Source organism: Callithrix jacchus, chromosome 1, assembly GCF_049354715.1.
Source record: "Callithrix jacchus isolate 240 chromosome 1, calJac240_pri, whole genome shotgun sequence".
Lineage (NCBI taxonomy): Eukaryota > Metazoa > Chordata > Mammalia > Primates > Cebidae > Callithrix > Callithrix jacchus.
The window spans coordinates 98,338,759-98,355,564 of NC_133502.1; the positions used below are offsets into that span (position 1 = coordinate 98,338,759).

The 16,806-nt window shown below is 39.8% G+C and overlaps 1 protein-coding gene across 14 annotated transcripts in view; it reads right to left on the reverse strand.

Annotated features, from left to right (window-relative positions):
• NTRK2 (neurotrophic receptor tyrosine kinase 2) overlaps positions 1–16,806 on the reverse strand; it is a 352,900-nt gene that overhangs the window by 332,757 nt on the left and 3,337 nt on the right. For 6 of the 14 annotated variants that reach the window (XM_078367510.1, XM_035303489.3, XM_078367533.1 and 3 more), the window contains exon 1: positions 16,478–16,558. The exons of the other annotated variants lie outside the window; for them this stretch is intronic. The gene's annotated coding sequence lies outside the window, so the exon portion shown is untranslated. Of the gene's footprint in view, positions 1–16,477; positions 16,559–16,806 lie in introns of those variants that run through there. 14 annotated transcript variants of the gene reach the window in all.

Consider the following 16,806-nt stretch of genomic DNA (forward strand, 5'->3'; position numbering starts at 1 on the left):
GGCCCAGGTCCTTTGGAGTTCTCTTTCGGCAAATGCCTCTATATGAGGCAAGGAGTCCACAGAGCCAACAGGATCTTCCTTCTTTGATCTCACTCTTCCTTCTTGTCTCTGTACCCAGGATCCCAGAATTCCCTACTCAAAGACCCTGAGTCTATTCCTAGGGCATGAGCAGGACTTTTTCCTTGGATCCGCCTTCCTTGGGGTGCACCAAGCCATGGATATGCATACACCAGGCACAACAGTACTGGGGAATGTGGGAGGTCCAAGGTTGCTGTCTATGGTAGTGTTGACAGAGTTTGTAGGTCAAACTGTTCATACACCTGCACATGAGGTCCCTTGTAGTTTTTGGGAGAAAGAAGCATAGGGCCATCTGACTGGGAGCTCCATTTGTGCCCTTGAAACAGATCATCTAAAAGATATAACTGGGCCCGGTATGGTGGTGCACACCTGTAATCCCAGCACTTTGGGAGGCTGAGGCAGGTGGATTACCTGAGCTCAGGAGTTTGAAACCAGCCTGAACAACACAGTGAAACCCCGACTCTACTAAAATACAAAAAAATTAGCTGGGAGTGGCCACATGCGCCTGTAGTCCCAGTTACTCAGGAGGCTGAGGCAGGTGAATTGCTTGAACCCAGGAGGAGAAAGTTGCAGTGAGCTGAGATTGTGCCACTGCACTCCAGCCCAAGAAACAGAGCAAGACTTGTCTCCCCCCGCAAAAAAAGGTATAAATGGTAGGAGGTGGCCTAAGTCTTGTCACCCAAGACCCAGGAAAGTACCAGGTATGAAGACGTGTTCCAAACTGATTTGTCAATTTAGTAACTAAATGAATGCGTGCATGAGTCAATCAATCAATATAAGCATATATAAAAGTTTATTCCTAACCTCAATTTGAGTTACCCATGGGAAAAGATGACTTTGCCAACAGAATATCTATTGCCTTCTGAACTGTACGTGTATAGATACAAAATGCAATCAAACAATGGTAATGATCATGTGGACTTTAGGTAGACTGGGTAAGTAAAAGGCTCTATAATATCCTCAAGACCCCAGGAATTTCAGCTCCAGAAGACCGTTTTTATTGGTAGAAGAGCAATTCCCTGAAAGAATAAAAGAGACAGCCAAGAAGTTAAATCCTACAGGATCACCTAGGCTTACAATGAGACCAATGACCAATGATTCATTTCCAAAAATAAGACTTTTCTCATCAGAGTTAAACATTTTATGTTGGTTTCATAATTCCCGTTTTACAACTAGGCACAGTGGCTTATACCGGTAGTCCCAGAACTTTGGAAAACCAAAGGCAGGTGAATCACTTGAGCATAGGAGTTCAAGACTGGCCTGGGCAACATAACGAAACCCCACCTCCACAGCAAGCAAGCAAGAAAGAAAGAAAGAAAGAAAGAAAGAAAGAAAGAAAGAAAGAAAGAAAGAAAGAAAGAAAGAAAACTACCAAACACATAATTCTCATTAATTTTTAAAATTTTAACTTTCAAATATACATGGAGTCTAAACCATTTTCATCTGTATACATATTACTAATATACTTATTATATAAGCACAAATAAATGAAACATCAATGGATATGATTTATATTATTTATCTTAAGCAAGAATTATCTTTTTTTTTTTGAGACAGAGTCTTGCTCTGTTGCCCAGGCTGGAGTGCAGTGGCACAATCTTGGCTCACCGCAAGCTTCAACCCCTGGGTTCAAGCCAACAATTATCTTTTTTGATTATTCAACATAATCTGTTCACCTATAGATTTCTCCACTCTATTTTTAAAAGCCTTCTAATCTCATATGTCTATCAGTTGGGTTTCTTTTATGAGTTTTGCAAGCACCTATCAAAACTTCTCAGACGTCTAATAGTGTTAATTTTTATAAATATAAAAGAAGCCCCATGAAACATTCATAGGATCAGCCCAATGCATTTGACAGCAAAAGCGCAAATGTATATGTATCAGACGGTACTTTAAACTAGACCTGACACATTATCTTTTTATACTCCTGATGTTTGCAATTCTTTAGAAAAATGAACAGCCTCTATCATCCATACTCCAAGATGGATAAATCACATCTGAAATCTCACACCAGAATTGCCTTTTAAGTGAAGCCCCATAAATGCAGTCGCAGGGAAAACTGCAATTGATCCACAAGGATATCCATTATTAGCTATTACCCAACAGAAAAGGCACCGATTTTTCTCATTAGACCTATTTGTTTGTTGGAGGTCAGGTGATCCTGGAGTGATTCTTTTCCCCTGGATTTTTCTTTTTTGTTGAGCATGTGTGTCCTGCATCTCTCTTCATCTGACGAATGCTCTCATCCTCCCCCTCTTTGCTGTCCCTCCTTCCTGTTGTATATGTAATCAGCCTGCCTCATCAAGGTTTCACCTTTTTTCCTTTCCACAATTAATCGATCTCTTGCTGTGCATGAACTAACACTGTGCACTTTAATTCCATAAAGGTCATTATATAAACAAACATCTTAACACGATAGCTTGAGAAAAAATATGTCTAGAGAATTACATATTGATGATCCAGAGACCAAGTAATACTCTTATTTGGAGTTTTAGATGATAGTTTTATGTGTATACATATGGTGGTGGAGGAAAGTACTCATGAATGTATATCCATGTGTATTTGTGTAACATGGAGAACTAGGACTTTGTGCTAGATGCTAGGCAAGAGCAATAAACGAGATCCATACGTCCCTGCCATTGTGCAGTTTATGTCCTAATGGTGTGTACAGACAGTTATGCAGGCACATACTGATGATACTAAGTGACCTACGTTGCAATGTGAAACACAGGGCTGTAAGAGCATGTAGTGGAGGGGGACATAGACCAGGTGTAGATGCAGAGGAAGTGACATCATACCTAAGGCCTAAAAGATAAGAAAGAGTTAGCCAGGGCAGAAGGCAGGGAAAAGGTTCCAGGCAGAGAGGACCACCTGGGAGATAAGTGAGAGTATAGCTCAGTAGGGAAACTGAACACTCAGAGTGGCTGTATCATGGCATTGAACAAAGGTAGAAGCAAGAAATGAGGCTGAGAAATGGCTTTGAACCTGAGGACACAGGGCTTTCAAGACTTGATAAGAAGTTGTCAGCCTTTGCTATGTAAGTTTAATGCCATCTTCATTAAAAACACCACTGTGGAGCAGGGGAGCTAGGCAAGCTGTTCCTAAAATTGATGTGGAAAAATAATCATGCTAGAATTACCCTGAAAATTCTGAAAGTAGACTGATGAGTAAGACACTAATACTTTAAGTAGAAAAAAAGAAAAGGAAGAAGAATCTGTGGGAGATAAAAGTTTAATACCAGCATGTAAATAGACAGACTGATTAATGAAATAGGCTAGATCCCTAAACAGGCCCAAACACAAAGGTTGTCCTCCCATAGAACAAAATTGCCATTTTAAATTATCAAGGGAAAGATAGAATTATATAATTCATGGGATCCATGAATTCTGACTGGCTGTACAGAAAAAAAAATAATAAAATAACTGCTACATTACTTCATACATTTTTAAAATTTAGATAGATGAAAGCTTTAAATGTAAAAACATGTAATAGTAAAAGTAGAAGAAAACACAGAATTGTTTGTTTTATACTTAGGAAAGGGAAGGACTTCCTTAGCCACATCTGCAACATAGAAATAAAAAAGGAAATAAGCTTTACTAGAAAAAAAAATTAATTCTGCTTCACAAAAGAGGAGGAAAAGGAGGAGGAAAAAAAAAGAAATATCATAATCCATAACTGACATCAGAAGGCAAGCAAAACATTAGGCAAAGTATAAATTTTCTTACTTTTTGAAAAGGCCACTAATTCAATAAAAAAAGAAGAGGGCTAAGTTCACTGAAAAAAAAAAAAAAAAACCAATGACTTACAAACTTATGGAAAGACTTGCAATTGGGGTCATAATTATGTAATTGCAAAATACAGCAACTGAGGTACTATTTTTCAGGAAACTAGTTGACAAACAATAAAAGGTTTGATAACAAAAGGTTTGATAACAAATAGTACTGGCTTAATTGTAGGAAAGCAGTCACTCCCAGTTTCCATAGGAGAACAAAATGATGTGACCTCTCTGCAAGACGACTTGGCAATATTTACTTAAAAATTATATGTATTAGAGACCTCAGAAATACCACCACACATCTACAATCATCTGATCTTTGATGAACCTGACAAAAACAAGCAATAAGGAAAGGATTCCCTGCTTAATAAGTGGTACTGGGGAAACTGGTTAGTCATATGCAGAAAACTGAAACTGGATCCCTTCCTTACACCTTATACAAAAATTAACTCAAGATGGATTTAAGACCTAAAAGTAAAACTCAAAACCATAAAAACCCTAGAAGAAAACCTAGGCAATACCATTCAGTACATAGGCATGGGCAAAGACTTCATGACTATGACACCAAAAGCAATTGCAACAAAAGCCAAAATTGACAAATAGGATCTACTTAAACTAAAAAGCTTCTGCACAGCAAAAGAAACTATCCTCAGAGTGAACAGGCAACCTATAGAATGGGAGAAAATGTTTGTAATCTACACATTTGACAAAGGTCTAATAACCAGAAGCTATAAGAAACTTAAACAAATTTACAAGAAAAAAACAAACAACCCCATCAAAAAGTGGGCAAAAGATATGAACAGATACTTCTCAAAACAAGCCATTTATGCAGCCAACAAATATATAAACAAAAGCTCATCATCACTCTCACTCATCATTTCATTAAAGAAATGCAAATCAAAACCACAATGAGATACCATCTCACACCAGTCAGAATGGTGATTATTAAAAAGTCAGGAAACCACAGATGCTGGCGAGGCTGCGGAGAAATAGGAACGCTTCTACACTATTGGCGAGAGTATAAATTATTTCAACCATTGTGGAAGAGAGCATGGTGATTCCTGAAGATTCTAGAACCAGGAATACCATTTGACCCAGCAATCTCATTACCGGGCATATACCAAAAGGTTTATAAATCATTCTACTATAAAGACACATACACACATATGTTTATTGCAGCACTATTTACAATAGCAAAGAGTTGGAACCAACCCAAATGCCCATCAATGCTAAACTGGATAAAGAAAATGTGGCACATATACACCATGGAATACTATGCAGCCATAAAAAAGAATGAGGTAATGTCCTTTTCAGGGACATAGATGAAACTGGAAGCTATCATCCTCAGCAAACTAACACAGAAACAGAAAATCAAACCCCACATGTTCTCACTCGTAAGTGGGAGTTGAACAATGAGAACACATGGACACAGGGAGGGGAACATCACATACCAGGACCTGTCAGGGAATAGAGGACAAGGGGACAGAGAGCATTAAGACAAATCCCCAATGCATGTGGAGCTTAAAACCTAGATGACAGGTTGCTAGGTACAGCAAACCACCATGGCGCATGTATACCTATGTAACAAACCTGCACGTTCTGCCCATGGATCCCGTAACTTGAAGTAAAATAAACAAACACACACACACAAATCACAAAGATCTTGCAATTTTCCCGCAATTCTAATTTTAGGAACATTTCCTGTAGATAAAAATATGCTTGTGATGTTGGGAGATGGGGCCTTCTGGAGGTGATTCGGTCTATATAGTGGGATGAGATTATTGCCCTTATAAGAGAGGCCAGAGAGAGCTTGTTTGTCCCTTTTGTCATATGAGGACACAAATAGAAGGTATACACAAGAACTTGTACACTAGGGTTGTCCAATAAGAAGTTGGCTAAATAGAGTCTATTCATCCAGTGGATTTCTGTGCAGCTGGGAAGAAAATAAGGTTGGTTACATATGTTTACCTAAAAACATTTTTAAGATACATGGTTAAGTGAAAAAGCACCAAGATGTAGAATAGTGGGTATAGCATGCCCTCATTTGTGTACAAACAAAAAAGGCCTGCGTATGTACTATATATGTAGGAAGAAAATGTCTAAAAGGATACAGACACCTAATAAAACCAGTGGGTGTTATTGGAGAGGGGAGCTGAGGGATTTTAGAGGGTAGAAGGACACAGTGAGAGGGACACTATTCATAGTACACACCTTTGTGCTGTCTGCACTTCTGATCACTTTCAAATACTACTTTAAAAAGTATAATAATGAACTAAATTCCATACATTAAAGTTAATGCATTTCAGAGGCAAGATGTGCAAAATGACTTTAAAGAATTTGAAAGGCTCCCAGGCATGAGAAGCCTTCGCTAAAGGCACTAACCTTTCCAAAGAAAGAATGCATCAATCAGCATTGGTGCTGGACTGTGAATGAAGGAGAGGAAAAGGAGTGTCCATCCAGGGGACACAGTCTGGGCCAAAGTACTTCAAGTTCTACGTTCCCTTTTTGAAGGCTCTCCCATTATGGAGATTGATGCCTCAGGCAAGCTTAGCTTAGTGCCATCTAACATTTTAAATGCAGAATTAAATGCCCTTGCTCTAATTCCAAGATCACCAAGCAAGCTTCCAGTTATAATTTGTTCTTTTTTATAGAGCTGCTGGTGTAGAAAAAGACTGGTATGCTGATGTGTGCATTCTGGTCCATGTAATAGTTATGTGCCTCTTTTTATAGCAATAGAGTGACAATCTTGCTCTATTTTCTAAAAACTAAAACAAAAATAAACAACTTCAGGCATTATTTTAAGAGGCATGGGGAGCCAGAGGGTAATTATAAGCAGCAGCGTGATAACATCAGCATTTCGGAAAGACCAGCTACAGTGTGGCCTACAGGCAGAGAGAAGACAAGACTGGAGGTGAGGATGCGAAATAGGAAGTTATTGCTGCATTTTAGGCAAAAGATGATCTTGGCATGAATTATATTGTTTTTATGTGAGTACTTATTTGATATTTGTTCCCTCCCTCCCTGCACCCCTGCACACTGCAATGCTGATAAGAAGAGATCAGGGCAGTTTTTCTCACAATATTTCCTGTACTCAGCTAGTGCCCAACATAGAGAAGACCCCAATCTATATTTGTTAAAAGAACGATTTAAAAATGTCAGTGGAGATTTTAAAAATTAGACTTAAGAAATACTTAGGAAAATAAGTTGACCACATGTCATATATGAATTAATATAGGGGTTAAAGAGAGGAAGGAGGTTTGTGGCTTGCATTACTGAGTGGACAATGGTGCCATCCATTATAATAAGGAGCATTGGCAATGGGTTTGGAGCAACAATAAAAAAATGTATTTAGAAATGATAAATGTGACTCACTCCTGTATCTGAGAGGGGTGTTGAGTATGTGAGTCGAAAGGTCTTCACTGATAATTGATGGGGAAACAGATTAGGCCATCATTAGCACAAAGAAGGTAACATATGTCATGGATGAGGGTGATGTAGCCCAGAGATAGCCCAGGAAGAGAAGCAGCCATAGGACAGAATCCCAAAGGACATCGACTTTTAAGGTCTGCTTTTCAGAGCAGAGAAAAGGGAACCCACAAGTAAAGAAAGCAAGTAGCATGCAGAGAGATAGAGGGAAAACAAGAAAAGTGTGGTGGCACCAAGGCCAAAGGAAAAGGATATTTCAAGAGTACGGAGTGAGAAATGAAGCCAAGTTCTGCTAAGAAGTCAAATAAAATAAGGACTGAGAAATACGGCCCATGAAGGTTTCTGGGGACTGTAGGGGAGTGAGTTTGGAAAAACGTGGAGTGGGACCGGTATAGGAGATAGGAAAATAGACACAATGAATACAGATCACTCTTCCAAGATCTGGCTTAGAAGGGAGAGGAACTTCAGTCAGGAGCAGAAGGAGAGGGAGAGAATCATGCTAAAGGAAAACTTTTCTAAGATGGGAGGAACATGAATCTGCTTCAATTCTGATCTTAAAATGTGGAACAATAGAAAGAAACAGAAAACACAGGTATGTGAGAAAGGGAAAGTTGCTGATAGAGAATAGTTTAAGAGTATGAGCTAAGAGGTTGAGTGATTAGCTTCAGCTGAAAGGTGCTCCAGCCCTTCCATTGTAACTGACTGCAGATGCAAGTTGCAGCTTACTTTAATGCAGTATGAGTGGAGGTGTCCCCAAGAATATAAAACAATTTTGACAGAGAGAAAATAATGAAGCTCAGTTGGATTACTGCCACCATAGGAGGTAAGGATTGGGAATTACTCACATCCCATCTACACATCAATGCCTCCCAACACTGGGAGTGTTTACATGTGTATGCATCTGTCTCTTGCTAAATATAAGCTGCTCAGGGGCTCCTGCTTCTGCAGAGTACCCTATTTGTTAGACATCCCCATGCCCTCAATAACACTAGTGACACTGAACTCATGTTTCATGAAGCTTGAGTTATGGCAGCCGATCCACATGACAATCAGGAATGTGATCAACTATTCCACCAAGATTAAAAGGAAACTGGATGAGCAGAAAAATAAGATTTAATGTCCATGAAAGCTTCTGCTCTTGGGGTCACAGAAAACAGAGACTAACCAAAGAGGTCAGTTAGAAAACTTGCCAGAGCCTCATCCACAAAAGTTGGCCAGGAATGGGCTGAAAAAGTCTTGAACACTACACCCCGGGAAAAAAATAAAAATTTGTTTCTATTAGTGGGAAACCATGGAAAGGCTGCCACCCAGGATGGCAGGAAACTGGTAACCTGCAAAATCACCTGGCCTCAACAGCAGAGCTGGAGTTAAAGAAAACCTACAGGTCAGGTTTCCGCTGCTTAGCCACCAGAAGAACTGGAGCAGACTCTGGTTTGCCCATGGAGTGGAGGCAAGGGTGAATTCTAGAACAGAAATGGAAACACTAGTGCCCATGGCTGACTGATTCAGAAACACAGAGTCTTTCAAGGAGTAGCAGGCATGGGAGTCCCAGCCTCCAGGTTCAAGATGAAATCACTCAGGCTGGTGAGGTCAAGTGGCTCAACCAAGATCTCAGACCCTGATACTGTCAGAGAGTGGGTATCCCAAATCCTATCTCCCTGAGCAGGGCTCCTTTCAGTTATGCCAGGTTTCTATACTTTCTCGCCTGTCTGACTGCATTAACCTTATCAATTCAGGTTCAGTTGAAACAATAGTGGCCTGCCCACAGGTTATCCACTAGAAAAAAGTACACAAGTCATGACGTCTTCACAATCCATTAAAGGGGCTTTACAGCCAAATGATTGCTTGCACATGTATGTCTGTGATTTGGGGACAGAAGTGAAGAGGATGAGAAACACCACCACAAACAGATGGATTCTGAAGAGTTGCAAAGAGAAAGGACCAAACCCACATGCCTTAGTCCATTTGGGCTGCTATAATAAAATATCTTAGACTGGGTAATTTATAACAACAGAAATGTATAGCTTACAGTTTTGGAGGCTGGGAAGTCTAAGATCAAGGCTCTGGCAGACTCGATAGCTAGTGAGGGCCCGTTCCTCATAAATGGCACCTTCTATGTGTGTCCTACATGGCAGAAAAGACAAGCTCTCTCGAGCCTCTTTTATAAAGGCACTAATCCCACTTTGCCTTTATGTCCTTATCAACTCCCAAAGGCCCCACCTCTCAGCACCTACCCTGGCGACTGAGTTTCAACACCTGAACTTTGGAAGGATACAAACATTCAGACCATAGCCCCAGACACACACAAGAAATACCTAAGGAGCAACATCATCTACAACATTCTTTGAGTTTGAGGTGGTAGCAGCAGGGTTTTGAAGTAAAATTGGGAGTAAACTAACAAGAGCGTTCTGGTTTGGGGTTTTGTTTTGTGTTTCGGAGAGAGACACTTGTTTTGGATTTTTTTTTTTTTTTTTTCGCTGTAGTTGTGTGTTTTTTGGCACACCTTACCGAGGAATCTAGGGGCTATGATGTCAAACTCTCTTACCCAGCACCTTCACCCCTGCACATGCATCACACAGAGGAATCAGCCAAGCTCAGAGAAGAGAAGTCACTCACCCCACAGTGAGCAAGAGTCACATAATTCAGGCATAGGTCCCTCTGCTACCTCACAGCAAGGGATTCCAGGGCACATGAAATAGAAACAACTCTTGTTACAAAGATTAGCGTTGAGAAGATATTCTTTTTAAATTGCACTATATTGGTAGAGGTTGAAACCAAAATTCCAACACCTTTCAGTTTCATCTACATCGTTCATTTACGTTGAGAACAGATCAAAGAATCAGAAGATAGACACAAGGGGTCTCTGAGTGGCCAGGCTGGGTAACAGGGTCAATGCACTGATGCTCGAGTACTTCACTCAAAGAAGACAGCCCAGACAGATCCTGGTCAAGAGAAATCCAGAATGATAAAATCAAAATTAAAATGGTGGTTTAGGGAAGTACATTCTCAATTATTCGAAAAATTTTACAACCCAAGATAATTAAGTTGAACAAATCACACATAGCAGAGTTTTATACATAGATTTATGTATTGATAAAAACATGGTACACACATACAACATTATGGTGTGTGTCTATGTGTGTGTGTAGACAATTCTTGAGACATGACGATCACAGGAAAGGATGGGGTGCTAAGTAGCAATATGTCTTTATCTGACATAAAAAGGAACTCTAAATGGTGTGTGATTATTAACAGTTTTATCTTTTACAAGAAGATTCCATATTACCAAAGGCAACCAAATCATTTCTCTCTTAACAATATATATCAGACTGCTTGGGAGCTGAACAGAAGGAGGATAAAAGGATGAAGGGTGGGGAGGACAGAAGATGAAGCCGCAGTCCACTTCCTTCCCACTGCATAAAGTTTAACCTGTGAACATGAATTTAAATCTCTAGACCTCTCCTAGAATTGCCTGGGCTCTTGGGGTGAAATTTGGGCAATAAGGTTGGAGTAGACAGAGCCTTCAGTGAGGCATTAGATAGGATCTTATCCCTAATTATGCTCCGATTTACCAAGGGGCCCAGGCAAACTAATTAACATGGCAGCCCCTCAGAGGCTGCCAAAATCTCCCACCTTCATCAGAGTGAGGTTGTAAACCTAAATAAGAGGATCTCTGTAAAGGCCCTCAGGTCCCATGGGAGCAACCCTTCATGTAACGAAAACTACGTCTCAGAAGTGTGCTCTTCCTGGAACAGTCTCAGAGCAGAACACGAACAAAACATAAAATGGTAGCTGGATGCATTTTGGATGGGAGCCAATAATCCTGAAGTTTGCTCACTGGCTCAACCACTGAGACTGGTCATCAATCTTCAGGCATTCAGAAGTCAGGGAGAAGAAAGAAGTCGGGGAAGAATAAGTACTCTCTGGTCACAGGTCTTTCATGGGAGCTAACACATACTTCATCGAAAGAGCTGTGAGTTTCTCCACTTACATAAGCACCCCTGACTGTGGCAAAGACTCCAGGGGCAACAGCCTTCATTTCACTCTGCCTGCTCTGCCCTTCCTCCAACCCCAATCTGCAAAGGTGGCCCAACAGGCACAAGGTTAGCATACCTCAGTGCTGCCAAGTCATGAAGGCTTTTCTTTGCAGCTCAATTTTTGTGTATGAATTGTCTAAAGAAGAGGAACACTTGCTCTTTTATACTGCTCATGCATTCACCACCAGTGTTCCAGTCAGTGAAAACCTGTGGCCTCAGACATTCTGAAATGGTCTGCATGCTAACAGAGAATCCACACTGTGTCCAGTGGCTTTTACTCATAGCGATTGGACCCATTATCTTCTTGAATAAATGGAAGAAAAAAAAAAAAGAAGAGAAACACTTGAAATTTAAAACACACACACACACAAAGTTAAACAGGAAACATATTTCTTCCTATATGAAGATAAGATGATTGCTTTCAGATCAGTAGGTCATGCACTTTTTAATAACTTGATCTCTCACAGAGATGAGTTTGCACAGACTTAGTCATGTTAAACTTGTCTCCCCATTTATAGTGATTCTATTAGGTGGGTGCAAAAGTAATGGCAAAAACCTCAATTGCTTTTGCACCAATCTAATAAAATGGTGAGCCAGAATTAGGTGGTCAGTTTGAGAACACAGAACAGAGTGGAGGCACCATAAAGCCAAGGCCCCCAGCATTCATTTGGATGCTAGGAGAAAGAACTTCTAGTTCCCACAATGCTGTTAATGAGTTGGCCTTGGGCGACTTTCTTCACTGCCCTTGATTTTTTCAAAGAAGAGGTTGAAGCAGATTGTTTCTAAGGCCCTTTCTCTTTCTGAGGTTCTGATTCTAAGTGACCTATCTGAACACTGACCCTGTGACCTTGGACTCATTAGACCAGTACTGACATGCCACCAGCCTTGTTAGCAGCTCACATTTAAAAAGACATAATTTTAGGGAGTTCAGAGCAGACACAGAAAACATTCCCACATAACACTCTGATACCAAAGGTCTTCAGATTCACACACTGCCAGACCCTGAGCACCTTGCATCATCCCCTTCCTTCACAGCTGATGTTTACACTGCCTTATTTCCATGACTGAGTCTTTAGGGAACTTCAGAGCCTGGAGAAACTTGTCTGAGCATCAAATCCACAGCCCTCGTTTTACATGTGACAAGCTGAGGCCCAGAGACATTAAAAGGCTGCTTCAAGATCAGGTAACCGGGTAGTCGTGACATTGGGATGCACTTCTAGGTCTCCTGACTCCACTTCTCCATGATATGCTTTTTGTTTTTGTTTTTTGAAACACGTAAAGAAAAAACTTAGTATCTACACATTACTTTTCTTTGCAAGATTTTTATAACATTGGGCACATTCACTCATCCATCTCCCAGATCGATATTTATAACTTCTCAGTCCTTTGGACACCCCAGAGATCAAAGTAAGTGGTGAGAAGGCACCCAGTTATATGGGATCTTTGCTGTTTTAATGGAGATTGATCAGCAATCAAATGTCAGCTAAAATTATCAGGCCACAGTAGAGCTCAGATCTTTGCCATTTGAGGCTGGGGGTGGGATTTGTTTTAAAATAGCTCAACCAAGTAGATTATGAAAATGATTGATCAACTATAAATAATCCAAGATTCAGGGCGTTTTCTCTTCACTCTCTCTTTCTCTCTCTCTCTCTCTCTCTCACACACACATACACACACACACATCAGGCAAGTAAAAACTTTGCCATGCCTCAATAACCTCTCCCCCAAATGCTATCATTGATTACAAGCATCAAGAGTGACTAAAAAATGGCATTGTTCCAAGGGGCAGGTCTTTCACATCACATTCTACCCTATAGTTTTTGAACCTACAAGAAACTCTCTAGAGAACTGATAAAGTTGACCAGAAGGATAAGGCTGGTTTGTGGTATTCAATAATGGTTTGATAATGTTTCTTTCCCTAACAGGCAACATAAACAATGAGTTAAAACTGGAGGCACTTGCTTAATACTCAAGGCAAAAAAAAAAGGATGGGGGAGGAAAAGAGAAAAGAAATGATGAAATTCAATTCCCCTTCCCCAGCTAAACAAAAACTCTAGGTTTTATACTCCTATGACCTAGATATAGTCAAAGACATCATACAGAATGTTCCTAGGGAGAAAGAGACCTCAACTCTCAGCTGTTCAGCCAACTTTTCAGCTTAGAAAATGTCTTTATAAGGGAATATTGAAACAGACACAAACAGAGGTTTATGGGATAGAAACAGTAAGAGACCTTAAACAGACCTAAACTCGACGCTAGGGAGCTGTGACCACATTGCTTCAACTTCCCATTACTTGCTTCTAATAACATACAATCCAGGCTCTTCTCTTAACACCAGTGCTCTGAATTCCCATAAGGAAATATCACTTTTCGGAGAAGAAAAAAAATCAAACCCATTTTACTGTGTAGTAAATAATAGGTGATGGAAAGGGAGGTGCAAGAAAGTAGGGTCAAAAGGGTCACGAGGCTTTTCGACTGTTTTACCAAGGGTAACAAAAGTGTCCATACTGCAAAGATTGAAGATATGGAACTAAAAAGACTACACGGTTGTGCCAAGCTGACGTCTGTAAATACCTACACTACAAAGACAGCATGTGTTCAACTCCAGCTTGCAAGTTGTATTAAATAATGAATGATGTAAATTAGACTGCCTTATTTATTAACAAGTCTAGTATGGCTTATGTAACCACACTCTGAATTTAAATACACGGCTCTTAAATGCATATAAGCCATAATCCAAAGTTCTAAAACCCCCAATGGAGGGGCTGAGAGGAAAATATCGGAGCAATAAAAGTTGATGCCTTTCACTGAATCTTGGAGAATGCCAGGAGTTTTTTTTAAGTATGATTAATTGCAATGGCAAAGCTTATTAAAGTAAGAGGGCCAAAATCAATGTATTAATGGCACAACATTACAGCTGCTTAAACAGGCCAACAATAAATTGCACATAGAGTCTCTGATAGGAGAAGCTTCAAATTCTATTTAGATTGTACTCAAAGGGAAAATATGAGGTTTGTCTCCAAATATGACCCCCAAATCAGAGAATACCACAGAAGAAATTCAAAAAGAGTTCCCTATTGGTCTTCACAAAGCATGTGCAACATAAAAATGCATGCCCTTCCACAACAACATGGATATATATAACATGACTGAACTGTAAGACAGCAAATTTTAGGTTATGTATTTTTAAACCACAGCTAAAAAAATGCACGACTTCTTTTGACGGTGCCTTTTACCACTTGGGTGAAACAGAACTTGTCCTTTGCAATGCACTTTGGCACTTAATACAATTGGGATTTATACGGCCAGTTACATAATTCCAACAACAGGCTTCACTCTTGAATTCCATTGCATGTGACATTGGTACTGTGTTTAAATTCATTTTAACCCTGCTGTGGAATAACCATTTCCAAATAACAGGAGCTGCCACTTAGCAGTGTGACGTTGAGCAGGTGTGATGCACACCTATAGATAGATACTGATCTAGTTATGTCACATTAGTGGGCAAAAAACATTAAATAGGTACTGTGATGGGAAGATTTTTAATAAAATAGGTTCAATGACTCTGAAGACAAAAGGTCCGATTAGCGTAAAGTATGCATGCACAAACAAAAAAAATCCTCTCTCTTAGTTAATCTGTACATATTTTTTAATGTTTTGCTATTTGTGTTCCTAGAACCCTAAAGGCATCATGGTTTAATATGTAAAAAAAAGACAAGGAGGAGGAAAAGAGAAAAGAAATGCTAAAAGATACACCATTTTTGCATGATATGATAAACTATTGTTATAGCAAGTTGTGTGGTGTTAATCACAGTTTATTCACTATATTATTTCTATTTAAAAAAAACAGAGGCACATAACTTCAGCTACATACCATTAAACCAGAACTTTACAACAGGTTATTTTAGGAATACCACCAGGTCTAATAACAAAGTTTTAAAATATGTGTATCTTGGTTCCAACTGTAGCTGGTATCCACTGGCCAAGAATTTAAAAGCTGTTCAAGCAAGTATTAATATGTAAGAAAAAGAACACAAATGGTGTCATATAGGGATGAGAGTGAAACAAGTGCATCCGCTGATGTCATTTTGAGGTCAAAAAAGCAAAATTCAAAATAATTACATGGACTACTTTCCAAATAAGTATTGTGATACTAGTTACAGATAAAGGCACTGGGGCACAAAGTGCCTGGGCTCAAGCAAAGCTGAGGAGAGTCGAGAAACATTTTGTCTCAGGGCTCACATCTACCCAGCCTGACTAATATTACTAACCTAATTCCCTGTTCTCAACACTTAGCCCTATATACCTCTCGACTCCCACAATCCTAAGAGGTTTTCAAATCAAAAGGGAAAAAAATTAGAGCAGAAATTAGAAGTGCCACGATTGAATGAATAACTATGACAAATGCCTTAGTAAATATTTTAAAAATCTGTTTCAAAAAAAGCTGAAAATAGGAACCTGCCATTAGATATAAAAGAAGCAACAACAATTGTGAGGACAGATATAAGAAAGCTCTGCTGAAATCAACTGATTTCATATACATCAGGCAGCTAAGATCAGGAAGGTCTGAAATAACCATTTTTTAGATTTAAAGATAGTTTTATTTTCTTTTTCTTAGATCATGGACTTAAAATTATCTAAGAGAAAAACAAAGTGAAAATGATCAGCCCTGTCTTATTTCTTTCTTCATTATACGCATCTATCATCTAAAACAGAATTTTAAAACCACCACCACACATACATAACAATATCTAACTGTATAAGGCATGCCCCAAGATCTCAAAACAGTCAGAAGTGCTCTGAATTCCATATGGCCTCCTCCGTCTAACTACTGACACCCCATCTCATGAAACATATTCTGACAAAAGGACACAGATTTTGGACCAGCCTGGTAAGCCTCAACCAGCACAGCCCAAGGCCACCACAATTGGGGCCTTATCCACCCTTGCTCTTCTGTCCTGGCTCCTGCTCTCCTTGCCAGAAAGATTGATATCCTAGCACCCTGGACTCAGCCCGACAGTTGGCTGCTCCCGACACATCTCAGCTCTGCTAGGCCTGCACGTTCCCCTATGCTCTGCTGTCATTTCCTTCTGCCTGAGCCTTACACCATAAGCATCAGCAGCAGAACAGGCAACAGAGACTAGGAAGGTCTCTTACTTACATTGAAACACAGGTTATCTTGGTCAACTACGTTGGCAGAAACATGGTTGTATGTTTTCTGTGGAAGGAAGAATGCATGCGCACTTGACAACCGGAAGGCCACAGCCCAAGCCCCACTGTAGAGCTACCTATCTCAGTGTCAAACACAGTAAGGAAAACTGGGAGAAACTTTGCCTTACAATCTTCCATGTGTATGAATAAAATCTCATGTTAATAAGATGTATGGAATGACAGAATCACTAAGGAAAAAATAATAATAATAATCCAGTAGAGGTGACACAGGAATGCTAGAGAAAGGACTGGCAAGTTCTTGCTTGGTAATGTATTTTT